The 25,786-nt window shown below is 38.4% G+C and overlaps 1 long non-coding RNA gene across 4 annotated transcripts; it reads right to left on the reverse strand.

Annotated features, from left to right (window-relative positions):
- Positions 1-310: 310 nt before the first annotated feature.
- Positions 311-25,469, reverse strand: LOC111941637 (uncharacterized). Of its 4 annotated transcripts, none has more exons than XR_015280819.1 (6): positions 25,332-25,469; positions 23,749-23,952; positions 22,137-22,296; positions 19,663-20,107; positions 19,008-19,145; positions 311-920 (listed from the first exon to the last, which is right to left on the reverse strand). It is a non-coding gene; the product is annotated as an uncharacterized LOC111941637 (long non-coding RNA). The 4 variants fall into 4 exon arrangements; XR_015280821.1 differs by lacking the exon at positions 311-920 and adding an exon at positions 11,901-15,696; XR_015280820.1 differs by lacking the exon at positions 311-920 and adding an exon at positions 17,816-17,975.
- Between the last annotated feature and the right edge of the window lie 317 nt (positions 25,470-25,786).

Below are 25,786 nucleotides of genomic sequence, written 5' to 3' on the forward strand. Positions count from 1 at the left end.
GCATTACTAATTCATCTAACTCCATGAGGTACAATGAATTTATTTTTCCTAGTCAGTGTTTTAGTTTTTCTCTGAAGAGTGAACATTCAACAAGTTGCAAAATTTTGTGATTGAAATAAATAATTTATTTTTAGTAATCTTATAAGTCTAATATCTTTTTTCTGTTTTCATAACACACGACTCGCACTGCACTGACATTCAGCCCTTACGATTGGCACTACCCTAGAACTTTTACTACAAAGTTCTGTTAAAAAAATTACCTGCTCAGCTAATTGAAATAATGTTTTTCAATAAATTGACCTCCATAACAATACTTCAGTTTCCTCTTTATTTGGAATCCAAGGTTTTTTGAATGATTTCCTTATATTCTATCATTTGTACTTTTACATAGTTAGACAAGTTAGATCCATATGTTAATGTCAAGGAAGTCAGTATTGCGAGGTTTTCATCATTTTATATTAAATACATAAATACCTCTAGCTCATGAGAATTTTTAGCTATTGCATAAAGGGGCTCTTGAGTCGTATAGCTAACCCTTCCCAGATTTGCTTCTTTTATACAGAGAAAAGAACTGATATTAAGTTTGTTTCCATTATTCAGTGCCAACTGAAACAACAAAAATATTGACCTGGTATTTAGCATCTGAAGCAGTCTCAGCATTCCCAGTCCAGTGCAGAAGTTAAATGTCTCTGCTTTTCCACTGCAGAGATGTCTCTGCAACGTAGAGAATGTGGTGGGAACAGAATAGCAAGGCAACTCAGCTGGAAAATATCTCAGATAGATGAAATATTTGTTGAGCAGTTTTCTCATGTGAATATATCTCTGGTTGGTATATGCCAGTCACTAGTCCATGGCATTTGTTTTATCTTCTCTCTCAAGGATTTATTCTCAAGGAAAAACTGCTGTGTAAGGCATCATAACTGTGGAGACAACAAAGCCATGTTAGTTTTAAAAATACCTCTATCTTTCATAAGGCTAACAGACAAAGAGTCAAGTTTTAATATTCTCAACGGTCCTTTCTTCAGATAAAAATTTTATAACAAAGAAATGTTAAGGCTGGTTCCCTTTTTTCTTCTCTGTTAGACTCATATTCATTATTGCCAACAAGACATCATTTTGCATTTTTGAAAGATGCAGACATCAAATATGATAGCGTTGAATTTAAAATTAATAACAACAACTATATATTAAAAAACATATTTTCACCAGATGAGCTGATGTCTCAATAGGATCTTTGAGCAGAAAAGGAAATAAGGCACATATAAGTGTTTATCAGCTTTGCAGCTTACAAAACCAATGTCCTGAATAAAGACAGCAACATATCCACTGGCTGTTATCTGATCAAAAACATTCCACATGTACAAATCAAAGCAAGGAAGAAAAAGGGCCATATAAAGATGAGATAGATGAGAATGCAGCCACATTAGGAAAGCTTCTCCTATTTAAACAGTCAGGCTTTAAAAAAAGACAAAATGAGAGTTAAGTGAATACCCCTTCAGGGTTCATATTCTCACAAATGGGGCTCTGAACCAGATAAAGATACATAATGATTCTGTTTTCCAGCATGATGTGGACACTTACCTCTACACAGATCATGTTTGAAGGTGTGTGTGGACAAAAAAGAGAGTTAAGCCCAAAAAGGTATGCAGGCAGCAATTTAATTATTGTAACAATTAAAGTTACAAAATGAAATAACATTATGAAGAAAAAGATTGCTGTACACCAATGAACAATACCTGTGCCATCCTAATTTACTGCTGACCTACACTGAGTCAAAAACAGCATCTGTGTGTTATTCATCTCCTGGATGTGGCAGTAATACAGCGCAAGACAGAGGGTGTCTCTCACATTCTGACAAAGTTCCCATGGAAAGGTTGCTCAGTTAATGGAACTTTCCTCTCCAAGGTGATTGTTCTGGTGAGTCTTTCAGTTTTTATTTATAAACAACTTTTGTCTCTGACCATAAAGGTTCAGTAAATAGCTTTATCACTACTGAAGCTGATGATGCTGGCTCATTTATGTATCCCCTTTGGCTTACTTTCATGCCCAAGGTGTCAATTCCTCATGAAATTTTCCAGGGGGGAAACACATGTAACATCACTCTCCCATCTATATTCTTGGGTTTCTGAAGGGTATTGGATTATACCAGCATCACCACCCTGGCAGCATATTTAGGTGGCTTAAATTTTTAAGCATATTTAAATGGCTTGTTAACTCTTTCCACAAAATATGCATATATTTGACATGCTTCTTTTTTTTACATATTAATTCCTTGAGCTTTACGTTTCACAGTTTTATATCCAACCATTTCCTTGTGAATAATTTACAAATAAAAATTGCTATTAAGTTTGTAATAAAACAGAATTACTCTTGCCACATGACTTTTTTAATTCAGCTCACCTAAAAAAATAAAACTGTTATGTAAAATACAGAACAGCATTAGTGGTGGAAACACAGGGACAGTTTCAACATTTGACTTGCCACAACGATTTTTCTAAGATGTTTCTAAGTTTAAAAAATAAAAAAAAAAAAAACTTAAAAAAATACATTCCTTGAAAGATGAAGAGGGAAAATCAATAATTGTGAGAGTGGAAATCAGTCCTGACTAATTCTTATTTAATCCTAAATCTTTAATGTGTACAATATCATTTTCCTATATGCTTTAAAAGAATGATGATTAGTAATCTCTACGTGTCGCTGCCCGCTCGGCCCTTCACGCCCCGGCTAGCTCGTGCCAAGCGTCAGCGGCAGGAGTGGGGAACCAAGTGAGCACTGTGTGGCTCGACCTGGAACCTCTAGAGCTCCTTTGGGCTCGGGCTCTATAGTATGCAGGGCGACACGAGGTGCAGTAAAGGGAGAGAGAGTGCTCGGAGTCCTCCAATTTCCCAGGAACAAGTTTATTCCAGCAGGTGCAGGGAGAAGGCGATGAGGGACAGGGCTGGGATCTCGAGGAGAAAGTCCGAGTCGAGACCCTGGGCACCTCTGTGCGCCAGGTTTTAAAGCCTGTGGGCGGCTCATACAACAACCAATAATGTGGCAGCAGGGGAGGTGTCGTGGGAAGGGGTTACAATACACAAATCCAATGGTAGGGACTTGGAGGAGGGAGGATAGCTATACAACCAATAGGGCATCGAGCAAGGGATGATGAGCAGGGAAGGAACCAGAACAAAAGGTGTGGTGTACATAGATTGATAGGGCTTGGGGGTAGGACCAAAGTGATGGATGGGGAACAATCTGGAAAGAGGGGAGAGGTTTACAATGACAGGCAACTGGGAACAAACTATATCGGGATAGTGGGGAGTAACTGGGGCAAACCAACTCTAAACTCAACGAAGGTGAACAAACATACTTAATGAAGGTAAACTAACAGGCGGCAACATCTCCCCCTTTCTTTTTTAGAAAGAGGAGGTTGCATCCATTTGCTTGTGAATAATTTACAAATAAAAATTGCTATTAAGTTTGTAATAAAACAGAATTACTTTTGCCACATGACTTTTTTAATTCAGCTCACCTAAAAAAATAAAACTATTATGTAAAATACAGAACAGCATTAGTGGTGGAAACACAGGGACAGTTTCAACATTTGACTTGCCACAACGATTTTTCTAAGATGTTTCTAAGTTTAAAAAATTAAAAAAAAAAAAAAAAAACTTAAAAAAATACATTGCTTGAAAGATGAAGAGGGAAAATCAATAATTGTGAGAGTGGAAATCAGTCCTGACTAATACTTATTTAATCCTAAATCTTTAATGTGTACAATATCATTTTCCTATATGCTTTAAAAGAATGATGATTAGTAATCTCTACGTGTTAAGAGCAGCAGAACTCTCACTGATACAACTAAAGTAAATACACTGGGAAGAACAATATGTTTGCATTGATCACAATACTGAATTCATCCATGGTCTTAACTGCAACAGGAATTACTTTCTTTGGAAAAGCATGAACCTTAGGATCATTCAGGTTGGAAAAGACCTTTAAGATTGTTGAATCCAACCCTTAATCCAGTACTGCCAAGACTGCTAACCAAGGTCCCCAAGTACCACAGCTACACACCTTTTAAATCCTTCCAGGGATGGTGTCTCCACTACTGGGAGCCTGAAGGAGCTGTTTTGACAGGAGTCAGTTATTTGGATGGGCTGCAAGGGGACACAGCTCCTTACCAAAGCCCAAAGTGATCTCAAACATGTTGTCTTGTGATTGTTACTTTATGTGATAGTCATTACCAGCTTGTTTAAGGCAAATTCAGTGGGAAGCAGGACAACAGATCAGAACCAGGCACTCCTTTTCAGACCCAGTATAAATGGCTTTACAAGGAGGGCAGAGCTGCTGTTAGCAGTCCACACTGGAGGTTTACCCACAAAACTGTTTGTGAAAAACTCCTTAGCAAAGTCATAGAATCACAGAACAATTGAGATTGGAAAAGTCCTCTAATATCATCAAGTCCAAACATTAACCCAGCACTTTCAAGGCCACCACTGAACCTTGTCCTTATGCACTATGTCCACGCGTCACTTGGAAGACTTTCTGGGGACAGTGCCTCCACCATTGCCCTGGGCAGCCTGTGCCAGGACTTGCCCACTGTTCTGGTGAGGAAATTTTTCCTAATATCCAAACTAAACCTCCTCTGGCTCAACTTAAAATTGTTTCCTCTTGACATTTCACTTGTCACTTGGGAGCAGCAACTAGCTCCTACCAGGCCACAGCCTCCTTTCAGGTAGCTGTAGAGAATGAGAAGGTTTCCCCTGAGCTGCTTCTTCTCCAGGCTGAACTCACAGAGGTCCCTCAGCTGTTCCTCATCAGGCTTATTCTCTAGACCCTTCATCAGCTCTGTTACCCTTCTCTGGACTTGTTCAAGCATGTCAATGTCTTTCTCATCATGAGGGGCTGAACACTGAAACCAGAATTCATGCTGATGGTCTCAGCATCTTGCACTGAAAACTGCAGAGAATGAAATGGTTTGAATGCACACTGTGCAAGTCAAGGTGTGTCAAAAAATCTCTCAATCTGTAGCCTTCCTGTGGCAATGTAAAAACCATTTTGAAGCATGATTAATTGTATTGTAAGTTGGTATCTATGGATGACAAGAAACTTCAAAGGCAGTTTAATTCAGAGTGGAATAGTGTGGACACCTTCACAGGGACACCACCAACACAGCAGCAGAACATCAAAGGTGACCTGTAAGACCATGAGTCTGACTTCATTTTGCATCTACCTCTGTAGATAGGCTCTAGATGATGGCAAGATACTCAACCAAATCACAATTTTCAGTTCTATATCCTAAATTACATAGGTGTCTCCTAATGTACTAAGTTAATGCTATGCCTCTTTTTAGCTCCTTGTTTTCAAGATGTCTGACTTAGGAGTGAGAATATAAGTGTGGAATTACTCTAAAGTTTTCTCTGTATGATAGGGATGACACAGGCAGTCTCTAACTCTTACTTATTTTCAGTGATTTGGGGTTTTTTAAGAAAAAAATCTTTGTAGAGTTTACACATCTCAGAACATATTTTCTTTGCATATCACTGATAGCTGGCAGTGCAAGTGCATTTAGTTATATATATTTATTAGATTAGATAAATTTTATTTTATTAGTATAGTATACTTACAGCACACCAGACCAGTTACAATAGTTTCTGCTAATGAAAAATTAGGGAAGGGAAAGGCCTCATCAGAGGGAACAAGAGAACAAAATTGAACGGTTGTAACAGGGGTCAGCATTCAGTCTGTGACATGGCAGGGGAAGGATGCACTAGTTCTGGACTTTAATCCTTCTTCACAAATTATTTTGCTTTGCCTGCAGCCCATGAAACTGCAAGTCACCAACCTGTGATCCTTCACCCGAGAACCCGAAGGGCCTAGGGGCCTCTATTTTTTCCAAAGTTTAACTCATGACAGTTCCTCCTTCATCTTGCTCCCAGCTGAAACTAGGAGTTTTTTCCTAAATAACACTTAAAAGACTGTGTTTTCTAAATTTAACTCTTTCTGGCCTTTGTTCTCCAATACAGTGTAAAGCATGGGTACTTTGACATTTAAATACAATCTGCAGAGGACTACATCATCTGAAGATACCATCAGGCTAATGATCCCTGAGCCTTTGCAATGTAAGACCCAGTTTTCAACTGTTTATGACCCTGCCAAATACATTTGGAATCATCTTTTCTCTGTGAAGTGTATTCCACTTTATTTTCCTTGCCAGGGATGTGAGATGAGTTGTCTGTTTGCATCTGGAAATCTTAATCAGTCCAGTCACCTTTCATAAAAGAACAAAGGAAACTGTTTTACCAAATGAGAAATATGAAGGAAGTATTATAACTGGCATCCCTTGGCTCACAGAAGCAGCTATTACCTCCTCCTGCAGGTCCTCCCACAGCTGTAACCCCTGCCAATTCTTGTCTAACTTGGCTTGTAGTCAGTGCTGTGATGCTCAATTGCTTTGAATCAGTGTTGATGACTGAGATAAGGCAAACAATATGAAATGCTGGATATTAAAGATAGAAGTTCTTTTGGTATGTACTTGCCAAATATTGCTGATGCACCTGTTTTATGTTCAGAGTGGGAAGACAGTCAAAAAGGAAGTGGCTAGCTTTGAAAGAGAAGCAGTGCTTTCAATTTCTGAAAATAGCCCAGATACAGAACTGGGTAATAAGAATACATTACTTGACTAAATGTGTGTTTGAAATGCACTTGGGCATTTTTCCTCTGTCATAAACTAATAGTATATGCAATGCTTTCAGAGAATAAATTCATTTTCATAAGCCTGGAGTGCTTATCTATATCTACCACTGCCTGACCCAAGATACTGATTGTTGGCAAAGGTTTGCTAAAAAGCCTGTGGTGAATTACACTGTATGAATTGCCCTTTTTCTCCTGATTTTCACTGCAATTCTCACACACATATAATGGAGAAGACTCAAGATGCTGTTGTACACAAGCTAACATTCTCTGGCATACAGATTTTCTAGGCAATATATTAATTTTCCCAGTACTCGACAGGAACACTGGCAGAAACTGCACTGCAGGAGGGAAAATTATAACAGAACAGAACTTGTAAGTGCATTAGAGAGTAGAGGAAACATTGGTCACTGGTAAAAGAAACCTCCATTAGAACATGAAAGTATGCAACATCCTAGGATGTTAGGAATGAGGAAAAAAGCATTCAGTGTGTGACATATCTGCTCTTCTTTGCTGGCCAAATCCAGTTAGATGGTACACACAAAGTGTCTTATAATGAAGTGAAAAAAGATTTCCCACACCTACTAGGGTGGTAACCCTGGAGCTATGAAAGAAAAAAAAGAATCTCTTAGAAAGCACAGAACACTTGTTAGTACTTTAAAAGATTGTACAAGCCAGGAGAAAAGGTTTTTATGTTGGCTAGTTGAAAGAGAAAATAGAACTTACTAAGAAGTATGGTATGATGATTTTTTTTATTTTTTTTTTCCTTTTCAGTTTGACCATGAGTCCCTCTGAGCGAAGCAGAATCTTTGCAACCTGTGATTCTGGTTATAGGGGTAAAAAAGAGCATGAAATCTGTGGAACTTGTACTAGAAAAGGACTCTTGATTTATTCCCACACACATATACCTATACTCCAGTACATGCTGGAATCACAGCATTTTATCTGTAGGTAAATACAGAGGTTTAAGGTAAATGTGGTGACTCCTCTGCCTTACAAAGCAAAAAGGGTTACAAAGACTGATTACTGTGGCAGGCAGACTGCCTGGTGCTGAGATTTCAAGTCTGCTAAGCAGACAAGTCCCTGAGCCTCTACACAGCACATGGGAACCACGTTAGGGGGGGATTGCAAAGGAGAAAGGACAAATCCTCTGGGACAGCACTTGAATCATTAGAACTGTTGATCAAGCATCCTATTCACAGGGTAATGTCAGCACCATGGGACCAGAAGGAAAACAATACCGGTGGTACTGCTGCTATTCCACTGCAGCTGTTGAGCTCTGCTGAGAAGAAGGCCCAGAGAAGATTAATACACCAAAATTTTGAGTCTCTTTTAAAACTTATCTTTCCTGAGTTAAAATCCTACACAATTTGAAAAGACAATAAACATTAATTCCACATATGGAATTTCAAAAGTAAGAATTATACATGCTTCATGTATAAAATTAAATACATAGATTTGAAAAAATATGTTAAATTTAGAACAGAGATATGTCTAAAATTTGGAGCACCAGGTTTTGTTTGGGGCCATCTAGACTGCAGACTCTGCCATCTGAGGATTCCTCTAGTGCTCAGAACTACAGGCCAAGTTTGGCATGAGTTTGCTTTGTTGACACAGGTATTTAAATGCTATTCCCTGGATATGTTCTTGTTTCCAAAAGGTAGAGAAGTACATTGTAATACTGAGCACATCAGAAAGTATTCATCAGCATGCCTTTGGGATGTGCCTGGCAGTCTGTAGAGAAGATACCATACACAGTACCACTTCCAACTGCCAACTCCCAACAACTACTAAAAGGAATTTATACTTGTTACTACATTTTTACTATAAGCACTTCTGTATGCCTGACCCAGCTCTCAGATTGTTCTTTAGTAGAGCGTGTCTTGCTAAAACCTGTTAGAGATGAAGAGAGCGAGGATGAAATTCTCCCATCTGCCTCATCCTACAGACCACCTTCCCCAATCCTGATGATATATATCCTGATGGATACCTGGGTGGTATTCCCAGCTTGACCCTGAACTCTATCAGCCTATGTTATGCTAGCAAGTATTCCTAGAATAAAGAGAAAAAATCTGGGAGCAACTCTTATCTGTGACCTAGACTGAGGTTTGAATGTGGCCTTTTTTTCTAACATGCATAAGAAACAATAGAACTAATAGGTGAAGTTTTTTAATATATTTGAATTCTTCTAATCTGGGATACTTTTCAAGGCATCTGTAGCACTGCTAAGGTATGAGGTCAAATACAAGCTGGGTATTTGATATGGTTACAATCAGAAGGCAGCATCTCATTTTGGAACCATAATGAAATCTCCCAAAGAGACAGATTGATGATCCCTATAGATCAATCCCTTGTTATCAACAAGGCAAGACTGACCCACATTATCTAAGAATCCAGCTCCAAATTCCTCAGATGTCCAATGACACTGAGTATGTGGGGTTTGGAATGCTCAGATTTTGACTCAAATTCATCTTTTCCCTGTAGATTTCTAACTTTAACATGTGCATTACTACCTCGGTCCCTCACACATGTTTTTTTTTAAGACAGTCATTTGAAAAAGAAAAAGCTATTTTTATAGAAATCTGAAACATTAGAAAGATGTTCTGAGAAGTGATTGTTGTAGCTAAAATAGAACTAAAGTAAATCAAATATTCTCTCACTTAACAAGCACACTGATAAAAAATCACCTGCAAAGGTTTTTAACATAAAAGACTACAAAAGCCTAAAAAACTTGTTGCCACTTTTGAGATATACAGTCTCCTCGGAGCCTTGAGGGACTACTGAGCACTGTAAATTTTACCAGCAGACATGGCTAGCATAGCATGCTATCAGGATTAGTTTTTTGTCCTTTGTTTATAAGGACATTATTGCCCATGTGGATCCTCTGCCATGTCTTTATTTGTCAGCAGGCTGAATTATTCACTGTCTACAATGTGTGTTTGCACAAATCCTTTCAAAGAAATAAAAAAGGGGATCTAGTGAGACTAGTGCAGGGAGAATGAGGAACAAGGTTTAGTCCATGAGACATGCTGGGAGGCACTTGCAGATTCTTGGGTTTTTTGGTTTTGGTAAACAAACCCTGCAATTGTACAGCAGAATAATCTTTAATAATGATAGCTACTTCATAGTACAATGAAAGAAAAAGTGAAATGGAAAAAGCTGAGTGGTGGTTAGCATCAAGGTATTACTCCAGAAAACCCCCTTGACACTGGTTGTTATTTCAACTGGGAAGATTTCTTTTACAATTACACTTCATTGATGAAGCTAACAGGGTCAGAGGAGGTAGCATGAGAGATGAGAAACAAGCATATGTGACAATCTCCAGGAAAAGATTTACATGCACAAAGCAAAATTTTTCCCAAACTAAGAGCCGTGCAAGCTTGATAAACAAGTATGTAAGCACAGTTGTTCTGAAAGCTGGGCTGCCTCAAACAGACAGGCACCCATCAAACCAGAACAGGGGTTTCTGTGCTCATAAAGGTCAGAATTTGATGGACACTGGTGGAAGGAAGAACATGGGATACTGTCTTTCGTGTTGGGGTCTCATCCAGTTGTAAATTTTGGTCAAACTCTGTGCAGGGAGGCATTAACAGCTGTAGAATGCACTGGTTTTAAACAGTACATGGCAGTGGTGCATGTGACTGCTTCCAACCCTGACACACAGCCTCCAGAACAGTCTGCAATGGCCACTTTTCCTGAGCAGGAGTAGTGCTCAAAAAGGATTGAAAATTTAAAATTTAAAAATGAAAAATGAAGAAAACTGCATTCAAGTAGTCTAAACTCACAAATTATTATCATGTAAAAGGGCAGTAAGAGTAGGTGTTCACCTGTCAGTCTGCTCTATTGAAGACAAGAACCTATCTCTGCTCTTCCATGCACTGACTTTAAAAAAAAAAAATTATATGGGAAAAAAAAAAAAGACACCAACAAAAAACACAACATCTTTGCTACAGAGACATTTTTAACAAGTATTCCAGAAAGAGCACCAGCTATCAAAAAGGCTGCCAGGACCAGAAGGAGCCATCAATCGAACAAGTTTACATTTCAAAGTTTTTTGAGAACAGTGAAAATGTCTTTACCCTTCTTGATGGGAAAACTACAGTGCTATAGGAAAGTAGCTATTTGCTGCTTCTTACTGAAACACATTTATCTGAAGCAGGCCTTTAACCTAGGAATGGTGCTAGAGTGTTAGACACACAAATACACACACACATATATATACATGTATATATATATATATTAAGTGGCACTCTTGAGGGTTCTGCTCAGAGCTGCTTTGAGACTGTGGAGTCAGTCTGCTCTCTTTTCCCTTTGTATATGCCATTGTTCAGCTCCAGGGCTTCTCTGAGATAATAGAGATGAACTGGTTAATTTTTCTAAACTCTTTCCTGACAGTATTTACGAGATGTAAGAATGTGTCTGTCCAATTTTGACATTTATCAGATAATTCAGTCAAGTTCCCTCATGTGACACAGCTTCATTCCCTCTAAAAGAACCTGCTGCAAACAAAAGGCCACACTATATTGTACAGCATCACTACTCCCAGATGTTTCAAAATTAAACTGTTAAGCCTCCCTGTCCCTGTGAAACCTGGAAGAGAACAAAAAAAAAGTGGAGTGATTCTTAACAAGCTGTACTTTCTGTATCTGTGCTGCTTATTTCTTTGTGCTTGATTTTTTCTGAGTCATTTGAAAATGATTAGGCAGCTCAAATAATTGTTTCCTGGGTATATTAGCAGCACTATAATTGTCATATTTAAAGCTAAAGTTGGTAAAGACTGCAGTCTACTCTGGAATATTCAAACTTCCTATACACAACAGCTCACAGATAAATGTTTTGCAACTTTTATTTCTAGTTTTCCTAGTAGTTCTTTTCTTTGTTTCTTTGTCAGGACCCCAAATGGATTCAGTCTGACGCTGCTCTTCATTACACAATGGCACTGCCTGAACTCTGGATGGAAAGGTTGCTGTCTTGCCTTTGGCCAGCATTTTGCAGTCACTCCCATACAAGGGCTACTGCATACTCTCTTCTGGGTGCGAAGGGTGCATGACAGGCACCTTTACTCTTCTCTACATGCAGAAAAGAACAGATACCATATACAATGACATATCATTTGTATGAGTCTCAGACTGACTTATTGAAATAAATTATACTTGATATGATTCATTGTGTGTGGAGGGGAGGAAACAGTTACCAGTTACCATGCCAACGCTCTTTGTAAATACCATTGGTCCTCAATGAACTCCTTTTGACCCACTGGTCTGAGGTTGCTGCTGTGTGATGTACATAATTCTCTCAACACTGGTCCATTACTTCTGCTCAGGGTTGGGGGTCAAGCCTGTGGTGTAAACTCAAAGAGAATTAGCAGCCCTATCAATAACCATCTGCAGGACTGCAGTCCAAATGATAGATCATAAAAATTCAAGGAAAGATGAATAAAATGTGAAGGAATATGCATGTATATTCTATAGTTTGAGCAGCTGCTGTGGACTATCAACATCATCAGGAGATCTCAGTGCATTAGCATAAATTCAAATGACAAATGCACAGTGCTATTCAGAGACTCATTAATTTGCAATGGGTGCAGTGCTCATGACATATTAGTGAAAAATTCAAATGTCTTTGTAGCATTGTGAGTTTAGTTGCAGGACCTAAGTTGCTAAAATGAAAACGTGTGCAATTTTTTAGCAGTTTATTAAATTATGAAGTGTGATGACTATATGTGTGCATCTTTTTAAGCATATGAAGTCCAGTGTGCTCCAGCACTAAATTGCATGGTTTGTGTTGAAATCTCCCTGTCAGAAAAATTCTGAGCTGGAGCTGAAATACTGGCTAGGTGCTGGCTGCTGCAGCATGCAGGCTGAGATCTCCCCCTTCTGGGTGAATGACATTGCCACTGAAAAAAAAGAAATTTCAGTTCTTTCAGGGCTTCTTCTTTGTTATTCTCATGTCTTGTCTGCCACATTAGCCACTGGTTGTGTTTTATGATGTTTAGAAGAGACATTACAGCAGAAATAAAATAATGGTATATTATGATGAGTGAGCATGACGGCTTCCTCTGTCACTCCTCATGCACAACCAAGCCTTTACACGTAGGATAACTTAGGTGTGAAGTACATGAAAAGTCTTAATTGGGAATAACACAGATTAAGCTATGGCTTTGTTTATCTGTAAAAAATGGAGAAAGAAAACATTTACATTTTTTATATGGGGAACAACCCATCCATAGCACTCTTTCACAAAACTGAGATCAAGCTTGCAAATACAGTGTCTGACAACTGAAATACAGCCCAGTGGTGTTTATCCTCAGTGTCTTGACTCTGCAGTGTGTGTGCAGCTCTGACACACTGCTATATCCTTCCAACCTCAATGAACGCTGTGAACTCTACTGCATATTTTTGCTTCCTCTTGGACCACTAACTATATCTTATTCTGGCCCCGAGTGTACATGCTTTTCTGTTCACCTGCCTGTCACATCTAGTGTGGGTTTCTTTTACCAGAAAAAAATATACTTTAAGTTAATTGCTAGTACTTTTTCTGAGGAATAAAAACTCCAGTTTTACCTAACTGGTAAAAAATAGCTGATGTTTTCATAAACACTAGGGTTTAGCTGCACAGCCTCTGAAAAATTTTGAAGCAATCTGATTTTTGGAGACAGGGTAATTAGCTGCCAGTTGTATGTCCAAACCCATCAGCTGCTCTTCAGCATTTGAATATATATATATATATATTATATATGCATGAGTCATTAATTAGTACAATAATAAGAGCCTTAATATAGTTTGCAACATCTCCCAGCATATTTCACACCTCCAAATAAAAGGAAAGCTATTTGTCACTCTTACTTCTCATCTGTGCCATGGCACCTCTCATATAGGTTATGGTATGTCAGAGCTCAAAAAAAAAACAACCCCAAAAGCAAAAAAAAGCCAGAAAATAAGAGAATGTCACATCTTTCCCATCCCTGTGAGGAAGGTCACATTCCTCTGAGCCTCTTGGTGTTGTGATAATCATGATGCTTGCCAGGTGACCAGAGTTGCCAATGAACTATAAGAGCATATGAAAAGTGCTTTTCCCTATCCACATAAGGAAGAAAAGAATCAGCACATCACCAAATTAAGACTATAAATCACTATAAACTGGCCTAAAGCTGTGATTTTTAAATCCCACAAATGGATTAGGATGCTTGTGTGATCTTCGCTTTCCCCCTCTCCAAAGGCTTTCCAGGTAGATATTCAGGCTGAGATAATAAAAACTGCATGAGCCTCCTAATAGAGTCAATTGAACTTCATACCCTAACATCACCCCCTAACATCTTCATTTACCTTGCCCAAACCTGACCTGAATGTCCACATGACTTGGATCTGAGCTATTGGAAACACAAGAAAGGATGCTGAGAATGAGAGGGCAGAAAAATGGCAAGGTGTGATGCCAGCAAAGGATGTGTTTGGGTGTGCAGATGTCAGGATTCATTTGGAGTCATACATTTTAGCCATGGGAAATGCTAAAATTCTTGAGCAACACCCAAGACTGGATCTACCATTATTTTAGACTCAGAAGGGCAAACATTTAGCAACAGAGACTGCTCTGTGGGACTGATAAGAGGAAAGGGCCAAGAACAAGACTGATGTCTTCATGGCCCCTTAGGTTGGAAGACCACAGCAGCCATGCCCCAACTTTCCTTTCCCCTTTGCAACTGAAATTCCCCCTTTAAGCAACAGAGCAGAGCCTTAACACACGCCTATCAAACATATCACATACAAAGTCACTGTCTTAACCAGAGCTGATGGGTCAGCTAAAGGTCCCTATCTAGCAAAGAAATACTTCAGTGGCCCTCAGATGCCTCTGTCTCTCCCTCCCCTCTGCCCAGGATAAGACCAGAGCCAACTGTGCGGTGCCATGAATAACTGCTTGATCTAATTGTTGGTGCCAGCAGGACCCTGAAGTTTAAATGACAGCCATGGGATCAGAGGAAATTAATTAGTCACTCTTCTCCTCCTACCACCCGCAACATAAGTGCTGAAGGTTGAGTCCATTAGTTAAATTGCATTTACCCTGAATTTTGTGGTGAAATGAAATTTTGTTTTGTGAGTAACTCTCAAGGGCCCAGTTAAAGGACACAGGGCACAGGTGGTATTTCTGATAAGAAATAACTTTCCTTCATTAGCAGGCAGCATTGAAGAATAGACCTTGGTTTGAAATATAGCACCTAATCCCTGTATCCAATTGCACAGGTTTCAAAGTGCACTTGATATTTAGGCATCAACAGAGAAAGCATTTTGTACCTAATCAAGTAGAAAAGCTTCATTGCAAAAAATTGATTTCCATACTGCGAAAGATTTTGCTTTTGTTTCAGAAAAGCCCCAATCTCTTTTTCACTTTGAGTTTTTGTGGTTCTCTTATACTATACCAGTCAAAAGGCAAGCTCTTCTGTATTCTGTATTTCCAGGAGTGACACTGATTTCAGCCATGTATTTCAAGAAGAGGTACCTCACAGACAGTCAGATGACTGTCTGGGTAGAAATAGGCCTCTAACAGAGCAGTCCAGTCTTAAAATCCTACAAAATTATTATCAACTGCAGAAAAATCCTAGCAGAGGGAGTTTGATAAGACAAATGGAAATTTAGATTATGTCTGCATGCAAGCAGAATCAGTGAATTTCCTCCTCAAAAAGATCTGATCATTGGAAAAATCTCTGGCCTGAGTTTTCAAACCAGTGAAAATCCAGTCTGTCTGTCAGCTTCAAAAATAAAACTTGGTCCAAAGTCGTTAGGAAAAGGAAGGTGATAATATTCTTAAGCTTATGACACTGTTTGTGTTAACATCTTTTCTTTTTGTGCAGAACGTTTGTATTTCAATTGACAAAGTATTTACAATGAGAAGAGATACACTCACCACTAAGGGCAATTAATTCTGGGTTACAAAGCATGTATTTCAGAACATGCATGAATAATTCAGTGTTAGGTTGTTTAAGTGTGTTTTGTAAAATAGAGCTGCAGCTTTTGTTTTTCTTGAAAGCATCTGAGAAAAAAAAAAAAAAAAGGCTTATTTTTGTATTTTTTTCCTTTGTCTTTTCACCCCTGGAGAGATCAGTGGCCTTTTGATGTTCCACATCGACCTGCGTTTCTTGCTTTTTTCCCACTAAGTTGAAGAAAATACAATTTAAAATGGGTGCACTTAGGCATAGGGAGTATGGCACTATATCTGTGTGTATCAAACCCATATCAAACAGGTTGTGGTGCTTCAGACTGCTTTAATCATGACCAGCATTGCTGGATTGTGAGCTTTTACGATGCTGATGAGTAGAAGTGCATCCACTTGTGCACTTCTGGTTTTTTTGAGCGCAAGTCTAACCCAACAAATGAATTTACGTAGCTGAAGGGAGGGTGTATGGGTGGTGTCTCTCCATCTCTTCTTCAGGTGCTTCACATTATCTTCACATTTAGACTTAAAAAAAAAGGTCTGGGTAAATGCTGGATGACTGCCAAATTTTACCACAAACTTTCCTTAGCACACAGATTGAAGAGACGGCAAGAAGGAGGAATTATTTTTCTAGTCCTTGCAAACCAGTGGCATAGTTGAACTGATGTACAAACCATTTACAATCCCTGTTAGTGTCTGGATCGTCAGGGCTGTGTCAGGGGAGAAACTTCGCTCTGACTCCATCACAGTTTTCAAAACTTTTGTATTTGAAATCACTCATTGAGGAGTATTTTAAATCAAGAAACAGCAGAAAGCCGGGAACATTACAGCTGATAGGTGTAAACTGTCTCAAGTGAAGTAAGGCATAAGCTCAGATAACCAGCTTTCATAACGCAAACCTTGACAGAGTTGAGGGGACCTGAGGGTCCCACCAAAAATGTTCTCACATAACAGGGTAGGCATGGCAAATCATAGCAGTCTTGGTAAGTATTGTGTGCTGAAAAGCAAACCACCTCAAATGGGTAATATGGGAAACGGCTTTGTTCTTCTTCAATATGTGCCTAAAATCCCTTCAAGAGGTTAAATCATACAGTACTTCTGTGGTAGCTGAGTTGAGTTCTCAGTCTGTATTCTTCCAATAACCACTGGATAGCTAGCTGGATGTAATCTCTGTGCAGACCTCTGCAGTCAGAGAGGGAACAATGTATGGTGCAGCTTAAATGCTGGATTTTCACACTTTTTGCTTAAACTCCATTGTGCAGGTAAGCTATGGCAGTTCTGAGAAGGAAGGGAAAGTATGTGCACGTGTTCTTTACCATGACTCATACCATGTCAAGCTCACCTAAACCTTTTCCTGGGATTTCTATATAGAGGTATACAATATAATAATATAATAATATAATAATATAATAATATAATAATATAATAATATAATAATATAATATATAATATATAATAATATATTAATATATATTAATATAATATAATATAATATGATATGATATAATATAATATAATATAATATAATATAATATAATATTATATAATATAATATAATATAATATAATGTAATGTAATATAATATAATTAATATAATATAATATAATATAATATAATATAATATAATATAATATAATATAATATAATATAATATAATATAATATAATATAATATAATATAATATAATATAATATAATATAATATAGAAATGGATTTATATTTTTATATAGAGCTGTAGAACCCGTTAGACTGGAAACAACCTTTAAGGTCACCAAGTCCAGCCATTAACCCACCACTACCAGGAACACCACTAAACCATGTCCTAAATTACCACAAGGAATAACACGTGCTTTCATGAGAGCACAGCCCAGGAAGAATACAGATAAATATGGAGTTTTCAAAATGGTCTTTCATATTTCTATAAATTAATAAAAGAAGACGGCAGTAGATGGGGCAAGCTCCGCATCAGTTTTCTACCATGGGAAAAAGACAATTAGGAGATCAATACTGAATATTTAAAGTTATGTAACTTATGCAGGCTGTCTGCAAGGTTAATGTGATTAAAGATTATGATTCAAAGGGAAAAAAAAGAATGTGTGCACCAAACCAACATTTTTGTTTAGAAAAAAGAACAGAAATACATCTTAATTGTTACCCCAATAGTACTTCTTGTAAGGTTTGCGTATTATTTTCCCTAGAGTGATAAGTCTTGAACAACCTCTCGGTTTCTGTAGTGTATGGCAGTGTAGAGCAGATTTGTTTTCTCATTAGTCTTCTGTATTTCTCCTCATTTGTGCAGCTGCATGAGAACTTCTGAGTGACATGTCCAGACCTTGTGCATTTTAGGATTGCTGGCTTAAGAAGGGATACAGCAATTGCTGGGAGAGTGTGGGAAGGAGATAAATTGAAAATCAGCCAGTGAGAAACAGAGAAACAGAGAAGAAGGCATTTTACTGCACTATGTTTACAAATTGTACTTTCTCAGATCCTAAAAATCCGCTGTTTTGCCTACATGTCTGTAAGACATTATAGTTCTCCATGCATGTCATACACAGTTATTAATGTAATAGCTTCCTCAAGCAAATGTGTGCTGAAATTCAGGTTTAGAATTGCCTGTAAATTCCAGAAAAATGGAAGATTTAATAAAAGGTTCTGCAAATTACTAAACCTTGACAGTGAATTTGCAGCCTGCCTCTTTTTCACTGCTTTTATTTCTGTGTGACAGTATTTTATAATCTGAAGGTGCGTTAAAGGCTTGTAATTTAAGAGTGAGCTATCATAAAAAGGAGGATGTATCTGTGTGTCTGTATGTCCTGAGCCCACTTGTCGAGTCTGGAAAGCTGATGTACAAAGCAGCCAGGGACTTGCAGCAGGGGCAGCTCAAAATATTCTGGGGCACATGTTTTGGGGGATAAACAACATGTACAGGACTATCTCCTTTTCTCTTTCTTTTTCCACCAAGGAATGGTGGTGTCTTTTGTTGCCAGACCAGGGGTGGCTGTGGAAGGGTTGTTTGTCCATGGCACTCCAGATACCCCATTAGCCTTTAGAAGGTCCCAGATCACCTCATCCAGCATCAGGCACACGCCACCAGTTTCAACAGATATACTTTCTTCCTCACACTTTTAGAATTACTTTTAATTTTAGAATCAGTCCAAGCCTTAATGACTACAAAATGCATTTAGAAAACTTAATTTGCACCTGACACATTTTCCAAAAAGGGATAAACACATTATTTATTGTGTATGTCTAAAATCATTGAACAAGGCTTCTGTAAAGCTGTTTTATTTTGTGACAGTTTTTTTATCTGTCTTACAGTAGCCTTCTCATCATGTTTTTTATAACTACATCATTGCCTTTGTTTTTATTATGCCTTCTTATTATATTAGTTATTTTCTGTTATGCTTTACCTGTGTTTTTTGCTGTTAAGAAGCTCCACTGTGATTTGCAGTGTGACAGCATTGTCACAAAATTGCATATTTGGTTTGTTATTGTCTTGTTTAATAAATATGAACTCCTAGACAATTTGTAATACTGTAATTTCCAGCCTGTAAGACACACACAGTGCAAGAACTCATGTGAGAAAGAAGGCTATATTTACAATACTTCTGATAATAAACCTAGCACAGAACTCACATCAGAGCCAAGCTAAACATGACAGCACTTAATAATTGAACCACAAAACATAATCAAGCATAAATTACGAAATGTTTTGGATATTGACCATTTTTGTAGTCCTGCTGCTACCAGCTGAAATACTGGAAATAGTGGTGGAAATAAAGTAATTTGTTACTGATTTTGATCCAAAAAAAATTTTATAAAGGTACATATCAGGAAGGAACAGTAGCTTCAGTTTAATCCAATTAGTCATGTTTTTTAGTTTTCAGTTAATAAGTAATGATAAATCTGACAGCAGAAGATGCCAAGAGCAACTAGATTATTATCTCTTCAGGCTTGGTCTAGGTATTTAGCAAAGGCACAAAGGCATGAGCCCAGAAGTGGTAGGTCAGAGGGATAGTTCTGGGTTTAAACTGTAAACGCATCAGCTGTTTCACAGATGCTTACCATACACATAAACTAACATTCCTCATTCCTGCAGATGCAGAAAGTCTTAATGCCTTCACGGAGGGATTCATCATCACAAATCATCTTTGCATCACCTGAGGAAAGAGGCTCAGACTGTTGTCACCAGGAAAACAGTGGCAAAGGTCCTAGAAAATGTTTTCTTCAGAACAGTGTCCAGTCTTTCTGATCAAAAAGGTGATGTATTTTCTTCCATGAAATGAAGGATCATGAATGCTGCCTTTGTTCATCCAGAGTGGAGGATAGTTAATTCAAATAGCCTGTGTTTCCTTTGCACAGGCTTCAAGGCCGCTGCATGGTAGCCAGGTAGCCAGGATGGAGATGCCTGGGAGATGTTACTTGAGCTCAAAATTTGAGAATCTCTGCTATTTCCATACCAGAATGTGCGAGCTCCTTTTCCTTGGACAGCAGAAGTGGACAGTTTTACCTTCAATCACAGGCGAAAGAGACAACCAAATCAAGACCCAAGTGATTAAGGTCAGAGGGGGCAACTTCCAGTTTCTAAAAGGAATTCTAATGTCATGGATAATTTTTATCTGCCTTCTCATCTCATTCTTTTTTTGTGATCCTCAAGTCTGCACAAAGACTGTAAAACTGTATTACATACTCTGACACTAGCTACTTGCTTAAGACAGTACTCGATAAACAAATGCAGAAGGTGATGAAGATAAAGGTTCAACAAAGTTTATCTTTCAACTTCTTAAGGAGGCAACGCCTAAGACTGCCAGGTTTTCACAAAAAAAATCTACTCAGTAGTTCACCAAGCCTAGTTAAGCCATTTAGGCATCCTAAATTGCATACAGACTCCCTATTAGTCTTTATTTGTTCTCTTTTTTTAATTATTATTTTATTTCATTCATTTAAACTGAGATGCTTTTCTTCAGAGTGAAGAACAAACAGCAGAGAGATACAAAGTTTCCTGAGTTTCTGTTATATAGTGAAGTGCATAAATGTTTGGAGCTGCAAAATTGTGTAAAGGGATTTGATTACACAAATACATTAAACATCTCTTAAAATATTCTGAAATTATATTTTATTAGCCACACAATTAAAGGAAAAAAAGATCATCTTGTTTGAGTGCCCATGGTCTATTCTATTTGCAAAAAAACCATGTTTTTTGAAAAGGAAGAATGGCAAAAGATTATGATATAAGCCTAAATCCAGGTAACAATGCTGGACTTCTAGCTGTCTCATGAGATATAACCCAGGGACATTTGACATTTGTCCTCTAACCTTACCCCAGCTTTCACACAGTTGTCTGTTTCCCTTGAGCCAGACAGATCTAAGCTGTCAATTAATGGATAATGTAAGTTTACTTAGATGTCATGTAATGCTGTTATCCATGTGGAAATACATCAAATGTCCTAGTTTGCTCTAAAGGCTATGGCACTCAGTAAAAATCTTCTCCCACGGGAAGCCGAGGCTTGACAAATGCCTGAGGATTAGACATAGTCAGCCATCTCTTTGTGATGCAAAATGACATAATCTTTGGCTTTTTCAAGTAGTATTACACTTTTATTTTCTCCAAATAAAGAACCAAATTCCAGGTATGCAAACAGTTTTAAGTTGTATAAATTTGTTATTGAATAAAGAGGCCTTGCTAAATCCCAGGAACTGAAGAAATGCAATAGCTGAAACACTTGCTTAAAAAATTTAATAAATTCAAGAACGTCTAAAAGCCAATGGTTTCTTTCAATATTTGTCATACTTTGTACCACATTTCTGCAGCACCAGGTAATTGATAGCTTAGATTGACCTCTCCACTGTCATCCTTACTATACCTGAAAGCACCAAACACAGGTTCATATTCCATTGTTATAGGTGAGAACTTTATATTATTTAACCTAGAGTAAGGCATCCTTAAATTAAAATTTTATATTGTAAATAGAGCCAAAAATCCATTAAAATGCTTATGTTTCCTAAAACCCAACACCCAAAACATATGGAAAAAATTGCCTCTAGGTATTGAAAGTTGTTGCCTTTATCACACTGTGTATCTAAATTCCCAAGGATGATTGATTTAACGAGGTTTGCACATTAAAAATCTTTTTCTTTGTTACAATAGAGGAAATCATGAGAAAGATTAATGCCCTCTGCGTGGTGCCATTGGAATTAAAATGTCTTTCAAATGTCTTCACTCCAGGAACACTTTGCTATGCAGGCCTGTACTCAGCAAAGATTTTCTCAGTGTAAAGAATTTATTAGTCATGGCTTATGATACTGGTGTGCTATAACCCAAATACCTGGAATATGCCTATGTTAAGACAAACTAGGTACTTCAGAAGGCTTTGAAGAAGTGTTCATTTTTCAGGCTGATATAATGTATTTCATGTCAGAAACACATGAAGCTACCCAAAGGTATGACATTCAGTCTTGACATATTTTTCCATTGCCATAGTGATATCTGACACAAAGCAGAGTAATGTGCTCAGACTGTACTGTCTTAGAGAGTTTACCTCAAAGGTAAAGGGACACAGACCAGGCTGAACATGCACCTCTTTCTCTAGGGGTAGAACTTGAATCATGGAGGTAACACAAAAGACTCAGAACAGCCTATTGGCTGTTTAGCTTTATTCCTTCCTCAAGAAATTGGTAGGTGATATCACATTCATCCTCCTGGAAAAGCAAAAATATTAATTCAATATTTCTCTCAAGGAAAGTGCATCATATAGAAATACGCCTTAAATGCCTGTCTATTGGAAAAATCATAGCTTCACTTAGGCATGAAGTCAGGGTATGAATGTATTTACAATGTGAAGAATAAAAGAAACATTGAATCACAGAAGCATAGAAAACCAGGTTGCAAAAATCTCTGAAGTTCTTAAGATTGAATCTTGCTCTGAAAGCAGGGCCACATCAAGTCAATGTATCTCTCAGATGATCTTCCAGCAATCTGCTGGGTAAAATATCCAGTGTTTGAATATTCTCACTGTGAGGAATATTTTTCATATCCAGGCAGAATTCTTCTTCAGGAAACTTATGCCTGCTGCATCATGTCTTGGCACCATGCATCCTTGTGAAGTGGATAACTCACTCTCCATCAGCACCTTTGAGATCTTGGAAGGCTGCAATTAGAACTCCCCAAGCCACGATTTCTTCAGAGTGAACAAATCCAGTTCCTCGTGGGTGTCTTCACACATCAACTTCTCCAATGCTTTCATCATCAAAGTGTTTTTTTGCTGGGTCTGCTGGTCTTACCTTCTCAGACCAAAGGGACCAAGACAGCTTTCCAAGGTTCAGCCTAAGAAATGCCAAGCTGAGATATTCACACCCTTGATTTTCAGGTTGTACTCCAGCTGAAGGACCCAAGAAGACAGTTAACCTTACACTTGTGCCCAGCTGACCCACCTGGTCAGTCCCCTGCATTTTTGATAGAGAAAGGGGAAGGAAGTATTGACACCACACGTGATGTGACCTTGGCCTTAGGGCTACAGTCTCCCAAGGTCTGTTACAGGCTTTGTTCTTGCTCCTGCAGACCCAAACAACAGGTCAAGAGAAATCACCCTGCCATCATAAATTCAGTCCATATTTCATCCATGGAAAAGAAAAACACAACTTTCCCAAGGACTTCATATGCAATTACAGTAAGAATGCAAGGGAGAGAATAAATACAGCCCTGATAAAAGAAAAATAGAATGGTGGAAATATCAGCCTGACCTCAATAAATAGGCAAAATGAAACATCAGAGGAAGATTTCAAGCTAAATTGTATTGGGAAGTGAAATATCAAAAAAATACCTTAAAAATTAGAGGCATGTTTTCAACAACAAATAGAGTACTTCAGATAATATATGAAAATTGGGTACACTCTGCCATCTTCTATAATTACTGAAACTCATTTATTATTTCTTGTTTAGCAATATGTCATGTGTTCCACCTAGGCACATTCCTATTTTCCTTCATATTCTACAAACATATAGTAAGAGACAGTGCCTGTCATGACAAGCCTTAAATGCACAAGGGAAAAGATAGGAGAAAACATGGAAAAGAATCACAGAGAGAGACAAGTGATTACGTTTTTTAAATAATTGAAGTGATTTTGAATTCTTCCACATTTAATAACACTTACCCTTAGTGACTGGCACAGGGATCAATGGGAAGCCTCTTGTAGATAGATATTTAGCAAATATGTTCTGAGTCATCATCCAGAGCCTTCAAAAAAGACCATGCAGCATGAAATATACTGGCCGTGGGGCAGGGCTTTAACTTTACTACCATGTCCTTGAGATCTTTTCTTAATTCCATTTCAGACAGGTTTCTTTAAACAAAAACACTAAAAAAAATAATAATAAAAAAGCACATCTCAGAGTGATGGGATGAACAGACAGCTGCTTTCCTATAGATGTTGTTATTTCTCACTACAAAAAATACTTAAAACAATGGCTGCTGATTGCAGGATCTTCATTTAGGTAGATATAACACTATGTTCTTATAATTAAAAATATTTCAAAGGATGAAAACAATATATAAACCCATAATTTTGCACATTCAATTACTTTTAGCTGGTAAATGTTAATTAAAAATATATAAAAAAAAAAAAGTAAAAACATTGAAGGTTGTTGATATCAGGCAATAAGATGCTTTGCAGACATAATTGGGAAGAGTTATGATTTTTTGGTTGTTTTCTGACCACCAGTGCAGAAATATTTGAAAGGCTAAAACCAGAAACTATTTTATTTGCAAAAATATCCAACCTTGTGGCTTTTCTATCAGCTTCCTGACAAAACCCATACAATATAAGGAACACTGAATAATCTGCCTTGTTTAGCTGGGACCAGAAAGGGAAAAGAAAGAGGATCAGGCACAACTTGGGCATCTATCTTTACCCCTTGGTGCAAGTGAAATAAATGTACTCTGGAGAGTATAGTTGTCCAAGAGGAGAGAAAAAATTTAGGAGAAACAGAGAATGTGGAGGCAGTAGCTCAGTGGAAGACAAGAGTGGGGAGGAGAGGAAAGGAGAACATAAGGATAGGGGAAGGGTGGGGACAAGATGGGAAGAAGATGGCATGCTAGCTATGACTAAAATGCAGTGAGGCATCACACAGGACAGATGTGCAGAAGGACGTGGATTTGGTCTTTGGCCCCTGTTGCAGGGGGCCAACAGAGCCAGAGATCATCATTCCAGAACTCTACTAACATGGTAAACCAGTGGATAATCATGATCCACATTTATTCTGCCATTGCCACAGAACTGATGGATTGGATCCACAGATGGTTGTCTAATTTTAATTAAATTAAATACAAGCACAGTGCTTCCAGAGTCAACACAGTGACAGAGAGCTCTGGGCACCACCAAATTTCATGCAGGCTGTCTGAAAAAGCCTATGTAAAAGCTGACTGCTCTGCTTTGGAAACTCTTCTAATCACCATATTTGCATTGTCCACCTCTACCAGCCTTGAAGATGGGGTCAGTGGCAATAATCCAGATAAACAAGCCTGGTACCCAAGTGTATAACTGCAGTGGGGTGGGTGGGAGGCAGTAAAAAGCTTTAGAGCAGCCAGAGCTGCTTGTCATGGGGTTACTTTACCTCTAAGGAAGTTGCAGTTGCTGGGGACTGACTAGAGTCTTTTCTCCTGACCAATTATCGGTCATTGCTGAGAATTGACAGCAGTTTTAGCCATTGAAAGGTGAGATCAACTTGTGAACCCTACCTTAAAGTGTAAAACCAGAGCTCTCTGGGTTCTCTTTGTTTCCTGGCTGTGAAAGGTAACAGAGCTCCAGGCCTCCCGTTCCATGCCCAGGCCATGCGGCCCGGGCAGGGGCTGGGCTGGGCCCAGCGGCTCCCGGCCGGGAGATGGGGCCTGCGGGGCTTGCCCCGGGCTCTGGCCGGGCCAGGCCGGTCCCTGGCTCGGCTGCAGTTTTTGCTGTGACTGAATTCACCAGAGACTGCCGAGTAAAGAAAGAAAGGGGCTCTGAACCTGCAGCAAGCAGAGACAGCGACACACGCTCCAGAGCAGCCATGAGGAACCTTCCATTGCAGACAGCTCCAGCTCCTGTTCGGCAGAGATCACCAAACCATCTACAAAAGCCTGGGCAAGATTTTAACTCTTTCATTACCCAGATGAGACTTGCGGATTAATCTTTTTATCCAGAGAGAGAGAGAGAG

Source organism: Cyanistes caeruleus, chromosome Z (assembly GCF_971803275.1).
Source record: "Cyanistes caeruleus chromosome Z, bCyaCae1.hap1.1, whole genome shotgun sequence".
In the NCBI taxonomy this organism is placed as follows: Eukaryota; Metazoa; Chordata; class Aves; order Passeriformes; family Paridae; genus Cyanistes; species Cyanistes caeruleus.